This window comes from Corylus avellana, chromosome 8 (genome assembly GCF_965113065.1).
Source record: "Corylus avellana chromosome 8, dhCorAvel1.hap1.2, whole genome shotgun sequence".
In the NCBI taxonomy this organism is placed as follows: domain Eukaryota; kingdom Viridiplantae; phylum Streptophyta; class Magnoliopsida; order Fagales; family Betulaceae; genus Corylus; species Corylus avellana.
In genome coordinates this window covers 1,724,420-1,734,634 of record NC_142497.1, presented here as the reverse complement: position 1 = coordinate 1,734,634, position 10,215 = coordinate 1,724,420, and the positions used below count along the sequence as shown (strand labels likewise).

The window sequence follows — 10,215 nt, the reverse complement described above, 5'->3', positions numbered from 1 at the left end:
TGCTGAAGGCGTTTGAGTCTAAGTCAAGCATTCTGCCACAAATTCAAAAGCAAAATAAAATTAAAAAAAAATTAAAATTAAAAAAAAAAAAGAAAAAAGAAAAAAAAAGGGGAATTTGTTATTTTCTATGCCATCCAAGTCTTTAGTTTTGGTCATTTTCCTCCCAACTTTCACTTCATCATGATTTCTTTCAGACTTCAGAATTCCAAGTCATATTAGTATGTTTTCTTGTGCATGAAGTTCAAAATACCATCATTAAAAGAAAGAATTTTAATTTGAAGGATTGCAGGAAGAATATTGGACTGGAAATCAAGTCATCTTAAAAGTTAAACCTTTCGAAAGTTCTTTAACTGCTTTTATAAACCACCATTTATTTCGAAAGTATTATTAGTCCCAGTCACAGTCAGGAATGATAAACCCTCTATTTTAATTCAATATTTTATTACACATGAGAGAGAGTGTTATAATATTAATAAATGATTAAATTCAACATTTTTTCTATCATCTTAAGAAAGCAACATTATATATTACAATTAATTTAAGAACACCCGTTAGTAATGGTCATAGTTTATTTAGAGTTAATCTTGGTTACTTTGTTTGTAATGCCATTTACTGTTGGTCCGCAATGACAAGCCGCAACTTATTTAGTCATTATTTGTTCCACAACTTTCCTATGCATAATAAAAAGAGACACAACAAACAAATTCTTCAAAAAATGTGAAAATAAAAGAAAAAGGCATTGCTCAGGAATGCAATTTCACTTGTATGCTCTATCATTCTCTCTTCTAAACCTCAAAATCAGCCAAAATTTCCAACTATCAAAAGGCATCTGATTAGTAGACTGATTGACTTTATAAATTCAAGTCAAAGATCTCATTATCCATCAAGAAACATATGAGATTACAAGTGAAGAACCATTCAATCCTTGTTTCATCACCATGATCCAAAGTCAATGTACTCATTGATGAGATGTCACAAGAACATCCATTCAATTCGTAAATATCTTCTCTCTCTGTTTGCTTACTAGAGATAAGACCATTTTCCCTTGCATTAAATTCATTTTCACATGCAAGTGTGACTTTACCTTCTACTGATACATTTTCAGTGGAAGCATTTATCAGATGAGCTAGGGTTTATTGTAGAATGTGAAGAGCATCTTGGCTTAAAGGAACACCCTTGTTTCCTATCTGCATGTGCTGACAACATATGCACCAAGGCTGTTTCTGAGTTGGCATTTCCAATTTGTTCAACAGAATTGGAGATAACTTTAGAACCCTTTACTGCTTTTGATGTTTTCTCATGACATCTAGTGCAATCTACTATTCTTGTCTCAACTTCAACTTCAAGAAAACCACAGATGTTGGTTTCCTTTGCTGGGGCCTTACTGAATGCATGTGCTTTTCCTACCTGAACACTTCCCAAATTCTTTGATGGCCTTCCCTTTCCACCTCTGGTGTCTTTTCCTACACTAACTTTGTTGGACAGTTGGGTTCTTTTTGGTCTAAGTTTGCTGCTATGTTCAGACTTCACTTGTATAAAAACAGGTGATATATTGGAGCATTGAGCAAGGTATGGTTGTAAATAGGGATGCCTCAGCAGCTCTGCGACCTAAAATGTGGTGAAAGTTTCAGGAAAAGACATTGCTTTCAGAAAGATATGACAGAGTTTGGCAATTTGAACTCACTGTTGGTCTGTGGTCAGGATTCTTTCTTAACCTGCACTTAATTAATTATTTACTGCATTCCAAATTCCATCCAATCTTAGTTGTATAATTCCTTTCTGTATATTTGCTTTTGTATACTTACTTACAGAAAAAAATCATAATATTCACTTACAATGCAGAAGAATACACAATTGGAAGTGGGGGCATGTATGATCGGTTTATTTTGTTAACAAGTCCTGACAAATCCTGTTACATTAATTTGCCAATAATCTGATTTACTTGTTTGCAATTGAAATATCTAGTTCAATACTCAACTTCATCGCGTAAAAAAATGCAATAGTTATAGGTCAAGCCAACACTTACAGGAGCTCTAAATGCAGGTTGATGTGCAGCTATTTCAAACATGCAGCAACCTGTCACATAATCACATTAGCCAATGTTATTTCTGGAGTTGTAATACCTCTGGGTTGCTAGACAGGACTAGTGAATAATGTCAGAATATATTTATAATACTATTATGGATACCACTAGGTTGCTATTTCATACATGCAGCAATTCAGTTTGGAAGAAAACTTTGTCCGTTGTAATACCACTAGGTTGCTAGACATGACTAGGAGTTGTAATACCATTGTGGATAAAATAATTACTGATCTAGTTACTGTAAATGTTTGTTATGCCATTTATTATTGGTTATTGTGACAATTTCTCAAGATTTTCTATGCATAATAAAAAGAGAGACAACAAACAAATTCTTCAAAAAATGTGAAAATTCAACAAAACAAAAAGGTTGTGCTCGGGAACTCAATTTCGCTTGTATGCTCTATCATTCTCTCTTATAAACCTCCAAATCTGCCAAAATCTATATCACTTGAGAGATATAGCGTTTCTCAGCTTATCTGAGAAAGGAAGAATCTTTGTATAGCTCAGATGGCTTACAAGAACAATAAAATGTAACCATCTGAGACCGCTACATACAACGAGAATCTGACAAAGAAGTAAATCACCACTTATCCCAAAATTAGTGATTTAACATAATATTAGAGTAGAGGTCGTAAGTTCGAACACTGTTTTCGTTAATTTATCTCATTTCAATTAAATATTTCAGGTGTTTGGCTTCACCTATTAGTGTTAAAGTAGTGATTAAATTGATCACCTTTTACTATTAGGTTGAGCTTTTAAAATAAGTGGTAATTCAAATAATCCCTTAGAATTTAGACGTTTCTTTTGCAATGATTTTTTTTTTTTTTTTTTTTTTTTTTTTGGTCCTAGCAAGATGCAAGAGGGGAAAAGCGTGTCTCAGCAAAGTCTGCTGAAGAGCATATGAGTCTTTGACACCTACTCTCTCCACAATACAGTGAAGTCTGCTGAAGTCAAGCATTAATTCTGCAAACTAGAACCTTCTAACCTAGTCCTTGGGACATTCAAGTTCCAAAAAAAAAAATCAGTATATATATATATATAATTTAACCCCTTCAAATTTGATTTGGTTAATTTCGTTCTTGATTACGTTTATTATGATCCCTTCCTAGCTCTGTTGTCATCAATATCGTCGTCATTCGACACTAAAAGTAAGCAATTGGGTTGAATCATTTTCTCTTGCAGTGATTTCACTGCTCATTGTTAGTGCGAGTGATGAAGATTAATTCTAAACAAGGAATTACTCGCATGCGCCATTAAATTAATGGTGTTTCGAAAAAGGTGCAAGTGGGATTGGAAATCACAGAAGACAAAAATCATGAAAGAACTACGGAAGTTGCGCTGAATTGTAAGTGATGACTTGGAAAAACTGTTGATGTACAACAGTGGCGTTTTGTTCACGTTAACTGTTCTTAAAATATACTTTACGAACAGGGATGGAGGAATGAGGGACTGGTATACGTCATATGGCCTTCCTCCTACTTCCTACGAACAAAAAAATTACAAGGTAATTTATTTTTCTTTTGTTTTTAGCCAACTGGTCCTTAGCATTTTTTTGGCTTGGGCCCTATTCATAATAGTTTTTAGTTTCGTCATTGCTTGCGGGGTGCTATTTCAGATTTTATAAAAACTTTAGCTTCTCTCACTAAACACCAATTAATTTTTAAATGAGATAGTCAAAAGCTTCTAACATAAACTATAGAGCTTGTAATTAAAGGGTTGAACTGATTAGGAGTTCAAAATATCATCCAAAAAACTTAAATTAATTAAAACTAATAAATTTAATCATTCAACTTATATTATATCAATACCTATATTTATTTACCTACCAATCTACTAATCTCTTGTCGGTCCCCTCCATTTTTGGCTCTTTTGGAGCTTTATAAAAGAGATGTCAGACAGGATCTTAAAACTTGTAATTGTGTAATTATTTGACATTAGACAGTAGAATGCACCTCACAATTCAGGATTTTCTGCCGTTAAAAATTATGAAACAGAAAAACAAAACAATACCAGATTACTGATTATGATCATTGTATTGAATTTCCAGTACTAATATTCTACCATTATTTATGAGTGGGAACAAAGATTTTAATATGTTTTAATTTATATGGATTAAACTGAAAAAAAAATAATAATAATAATTCTTATGTTTTAATTCATTTGAATGTTTTATGGGATTTTTTTTTTCTTTATATATGATTTACTTGATTTTCAAGCGTTTGTTGAAAGTTTTTTTTTTTTTTTTTCTTTTGAAAGCAAAAAAAGAAGAAGAAAAAAAGTATTTTGTTGTTGTGCACAAAAAAGAATGTAATTATTTGATTGCATTAAATGTTGAGTGAAAGATTTTGCTTAATTTTGTATTCCTAAAAAGAGAAATTTTTTTTTTTTTTTTTTTTGAATGTTAAGAATTATATAAGTTTTATTTGTATTACAATATAATAGGTATCATACCAAGTACAAACACTATCAAAGACTACGGCTAATTTTGTATTACTACTTTGATCAAAATTGATTCAAGTTTTCTTCTTTTTCTTTAATTATACTTCTTTTCATTTTAAACTACTCAAATGGGAACAAAAATACCTAAGTCATGGATTCTATTCATTACTTATTCTATTCTCCTTTTTCTTTATACTTCTTTTCATTACTGATTTTATTCTCCTTTTTTATTTTTGTTATTTTCTGAATTTTCCGTTTAGACGTTGTTGGAGCATGGTAGATTGTTTTTTTTTTTTTTTTTTTTCTTTTTCTTTCTTAAGTCTCCGTGTTTCTTCTAAATATTCATTCCGAATTAGTGATCATTTCCAACAACGAAACATGGAAAATCCGTTGGACATGATAATGTCTGTAAGCACTTGCACCAACGATCGAAAGATTGCGAAACCTGAATACATTTTCATAAAATTATGTCCCTACTGCCTACTGGACTTGCAACTTGGGCAAAGTTGACGTGTACAGAACTATCAGTTGACATGATTATATATATATACTAGTCGTTTTAGGATACTTCATAGTCGTTTTGGGCATTTTCTCCACCAACCATGCCTGCAACCAAATAGACCGCGACTCTCTCTCGTTCTTAGCCTTGAACCATATGTCTTCTCCTCCTCTAAATTAGCCAGTGGGAAGGCATTTCTTGTGATCCTAAACGTCAAGTCATTCATATTTGGTTACCTTCTAAAGGCCTTAGCAGGAGTATATCTCACTCTCTTAGAAACCTCACTCATCTCTCGCACCTCAATCTCTCCCACAATTTACTTTCAGGTCCTCTCCCTAAGGGATTGTTTTCTTCCTTGAATCAACTCAAGGTCCTTGATTTGAGCTACAACCATCTATTTGGATATATATCCGGCTGGCCCACCACCATTCAAATTGTTAACATATCTGGTAATCAATTCAAGGGGACAATCCAATCTTCATTTCTTCAAAGAGAAGAAATAAGAATAGAAAAATAAAAGAAAAAGAAAGATGAGAACATGTTGGCGTGAAAGGGGGAATGAAAGGAAGAGAAAAAGAAGATAAAAAAATAAAAGAAATGGGAGAGTGGAGGGTCGGCAGGAAAAATAAGGAAAGGAAAAAAAAGAAATAAGAAAATAGTGTGCATTATGCATGAGGGGTCGATCATATATAATAAAACATGAGCATTATTAACAATACATTGGACCCGGTCCTTATTAAAATTATATATAATCCCATTTAACAATCTCACCCCCTTTTTCGTTTACTAACACCAAATTAACGATTACTCAAAGCTAACTTTCCTTTAAATATACAATATGTCCCATTAAACCATCACATCTGTTAACACACCAACTAAGGCTATGTTTGACAATCGTCTTTGGGCAACGGTGTTGGGCATACACTGTTCAATCAACTTGAAATTATCGGCCAAAAGGCTTTAAGAGTTGATGGAGTGAACAGGAGACTTACTTCAAAACCAGCGCCCATTTCCAGCCTTTTTTCGCTGTTCCAAAAATGCCCTTGCAGCAAGGCGTGCGATATTTTTTTTAAAATTATTAAAACTAATAATTTAAAAAAAAATGGAAATTTTTACTTTAAAAAATGGTTTTTAAAAATTTTTGTTTTAAAAAACGAAATTTGTTTTTAGTCGAATTTTTTTAATTTTTTCTAAAAAATAGGATTTTTTATTATTTTTAAATTTGACCACCACTTGGATTATATATATATAGGTTTTTTTAGAAGTTTGTGTATTTTTATTTTACTAAGGGTAGTTTTGTCATTTGAAGGTACATTGACAATGTTTTAGTAGTTTGGGCCTGGGACATTGTCACAATTAAACGTTCTGGGAAATATTGTCAATTGGATGGTAATTTGAGGAAGGTACGTATGTAGACTTTACCATAATTTTTTTTTTTTTTTTTTTTAGAGAAAAAAATAAAAAATGGAAATGATCGATCTTTTCTGTCGGTTTATTCGTGAATCACATGTCTGTCTACTAGTCTTTTTGTTATTTGTGAATCTCATCTCTTTTTGTTATTTGTGAATCTCATCTAAAGCATATATTGTACGACATGACATGATAGCTATATATAGTCGTGTGTTTCCATGAGAAGTGGTAGGGAGCCAAACAAAAGAACATAAAAAAATTTTCAAACTAACATGGCAGATCGTAAGTGGCAAACAAGGAAAAGAAAATTGTATTTTTTTAATTAAAAAACCCTTGCCACGTCTATTTAGAAATTTTTCTAAGTTCATTTATTTGACTACCTAGCACTTCTCGTGTTTACATTGTTTGGCAAGACAACTAGTTCAGACTATGATGAGACTAAAGCATAATGTTTGATATTTTCTGATATGACATGGTGGACTGTATTATAAGGTTTCCAGCCCAAAAGTGAATTTTAGCATGAAGACTTATATTTTGTGAGTGATAAAAGCGACTTTATTGAGACAAAAGAAAGGGCAGAAAATGATAGGAAACTTTGCGTGGAAGACCTGCAAAGCTTAGCTTATCCATGTCATTGGAGTTACAATATCTCAACAACCCAGAATTAAAATGAAAAAAAAAAAAAAAAAAAATTGTATAAGATAAAAAAAGTTTTAAAAAGTATAAAGATAAAGTAAACAAAAACACAAAAAAGAAAGAGAGAGAAAAAAAACAACAAAAATTCTGGAAAAACAAAAGGTTAAAAATGGTTTTTTGGAACAAAAGGAGGAGATTACAACTCTAATGGTAGATTAAGAAGTACAGTACAAAAATTGAAATATCGAATGTAACATTGCAAATAAAATGATAATTAAAGGCGGGGAGAAGGTAAGCAGAATCCTCTATAGATTACTCATCTACCCGTTTAAAGAGACTTCCAAGGTTTTCTCTTTTTTTTTTTTTTTGGATGAATTACTTCCAATGTTTTATATAGTGGAGCAGGAGTGAAAGCAGTAGATATATACTTCGAACAACGACATAAATGGAAAGTTATATGGAAAAGAACTTTCTTGCTGGAAAGTTACACGTATGTTTTTCCAAGCCATACCAACCAAAATCAAAAGATATATAGCGAGCTTGCATACTTTCCATGAAATTATGCCCCCACATTACTTGCAATTTGGGCAAAGTTGACGTGTACAGAACTCTCAGTTGACATGATTATATATATATACTAGTCGGTTTAGGATACTTCATATCCATTCTTCTTCTGGTTTACATATTAAAGAAGAACCATGCTACATTTAACCCCTTTTCATCACCTCTTCATGACCTTGTTTCTCTTGGGCATTTTCTCCACGACCCATGCCTGCAACCAAATAGACCGCGACTCTCTCTCGTCCTTAGCCTTCAACCATATGTCTTCTCCTCCTCTAAATTGGTCTTCCATTGATTGTTGCCAATGGGAGGGCATTTCTTGTGATCATAAAAGTCAAGTCACCCACATCTGGTTACCTTTTAAAGGCCTTAGTGGGAGTATATCTCCCTCTCTTGGAAACCTCACACATCTCTCCCACCTTAATCTCTCCCACAATTCACTTTTGGGTCCTCTCCCTAAGGGATTGTTTTCGTCCTTGAATCAACTCAAGGTCATTGATTTGAGCGACAACCATCTATTTGGAGATATATCTGGTTGGCCTTCCTCCCTTCAAATTGTTGACATATTTAGCAATCAATTTAGTGAGACAATCCCATATTCATTCCTTCGAAGAGGATGGAGGTTGATCGAGCTCAATGTCAGCAACAATAATCTCGCAGGCCCGATTCCTTCCTTTCATTGCATCAACTCTTCAGTGGTCAAGCTCCTCGATTTCTCCCATAATTATCATAGTGGCCATATTCCTCGTGGACTAGGGGCATGTTCCAAACTTCAGGTTTTCCGGGCAGGTTTTAATTCTCTTTCTGGATTGCTTCCTCATGATATATACAATGCAGTGGGGTTGGAAGAACTCTCTTTGCCTTCCAATGATCTTTCAGGACCTATTAGTGGTGACATTGTGAACCTTACCAAACTCACTTACCTTGAGTTATATCGCAATAAATTGAGTGGCAAGCTCCCAATGGATATTGGGCAGCTCTCCAAATTAAAGCACCTACTTCTTAATTTCAACTCCTTAACAGGTTCTTTGCCCCCATCTTTAGTTAATTGCACAAATCTCACAAAATTGATTTTAAGACACAATTTCCTTGAAGGAGACATCTCTACCTTTAATTTCTCCAGTCTTCATCAACTCACCACAATTGATTTGGGGACTAATGACTTTTCTGGTAACTTGCCAATTAGCCTTTTCTCATGCAAGTCCTTGATTGCAATTCGACTATCTCGAAATCGACTAGAGGGACAAATCCAACCTGAGGTGCTTCAATTAAAATTCTTATCTTTCCTTTCAATTGCTGGCTGCAAGTTAACTAATATCACATACACAATCAAGATTTTGATGCGTTGCAAGACACTCAGTGTAATCCTCCTTGGAGTCAATTTTCTAAACGAGGCAATGCCAAGTGATGACAATATAGTTGGTTCTGATGGATTTGAGAATCTCCAATTTTTAAGTTTTGATGACTGCCAGCTAACTGGTCAATTGCCTATATGGCTCTCTAGGCTTAAAAAACTAGAAGTCTTGTCACTACGTTCCAATCGTATCACAGGTTCAATTCCTAATTGGTTGTCGACTCTTCCGAGACTCTTCCATTTAGACCTAAGTGATAACCTCATTTCAGGTGAATTCCCAAAAGAGCTTTGTGCATTGCCAGCATTAGTGTCACCAATTGATCTAGAAAACAACAATCATTTGGATTTACCATTAGCTAGCACAATTTATGGCTCCATCAATTTTCTCTCAAGCATGGGACAAGCAATTGTTGTTGCAAACAATAATCTTAGCGGCAACATTCCAACTGAGATCGGTTCTTTGAAGCTTCTTGCTTTGTTGGTTCTTAGTTATAACAACTTCTCGGGCAACATCCCAAACCAAATTTCAGAGCTCACAAACTTGGAAGTACTAGAACTCTCTGCAAATCGATTGTCCGGTGAACTACCAGCATCACTAAGCAGTCTACATTTCTTGCGTGACTTTAGTGTTGCAAACAACAATTTGCATGGCTCAATACCATCGGGCACTCAGCTCCAGAGCTTCAATGCCTCTGCATACGAGGGCAACCCTGGACTTTGCGGCCCTCCTCTTCCACATGAGTGCGTCCATATTGTTAGCAACAAGGGAGACATTCGGGATGAGGACGATGGGCATAAAATCCCATGGTTTCCAATAACTGTGGTTCTTGGCTTCATTACAGGTTTCTGGGGAGTTTGTGGTCCATTAGTTCTTAACTATAAGTGGAGAGTTGCATATTTCCAATTCCTGGACAACCTAAAAGATAGGTGCATAATCTTTTTCTTTAAAATTGCTTATTAGTCGTTTTAGAGTCTGTTATCAATTGGTCATTATAGAGTCTGTCATCAATTTGGTTTCTTGAGTTTCAATTTGAATAAATTAAGGTTTTGTTAGTTTTCATATTTCCAATTTGCATTCAATATATATGATCACCATCTTGGAGAAAATTAATTAATCTTGGTTACTTTGTTTGTCATGCCATTTACTGTTGGTCCGTGATGACAATCCACAACTTATTTGGTCATTGTATGTTGCACAGCTTTCCTATGCAAAATAAAAAGAGAGACAACAAA

The 10,215-nt window shown here is 34.0% G+C and overlaps 1 pseudogene; it reads left to right on the top strand.

The window, feature by feature from the left end:
• The first annotated feature begins 7,765 nt into the window (after positions 1–7,765).
• Positions 7,766–9,943, top strand: LOC148583959 (receptor-like protein 2 pseudogene; annotated as a pseudogene).
• The last annotated feature ends 272 nt before the right edge of the window (positions 9,944–10,215 follow it).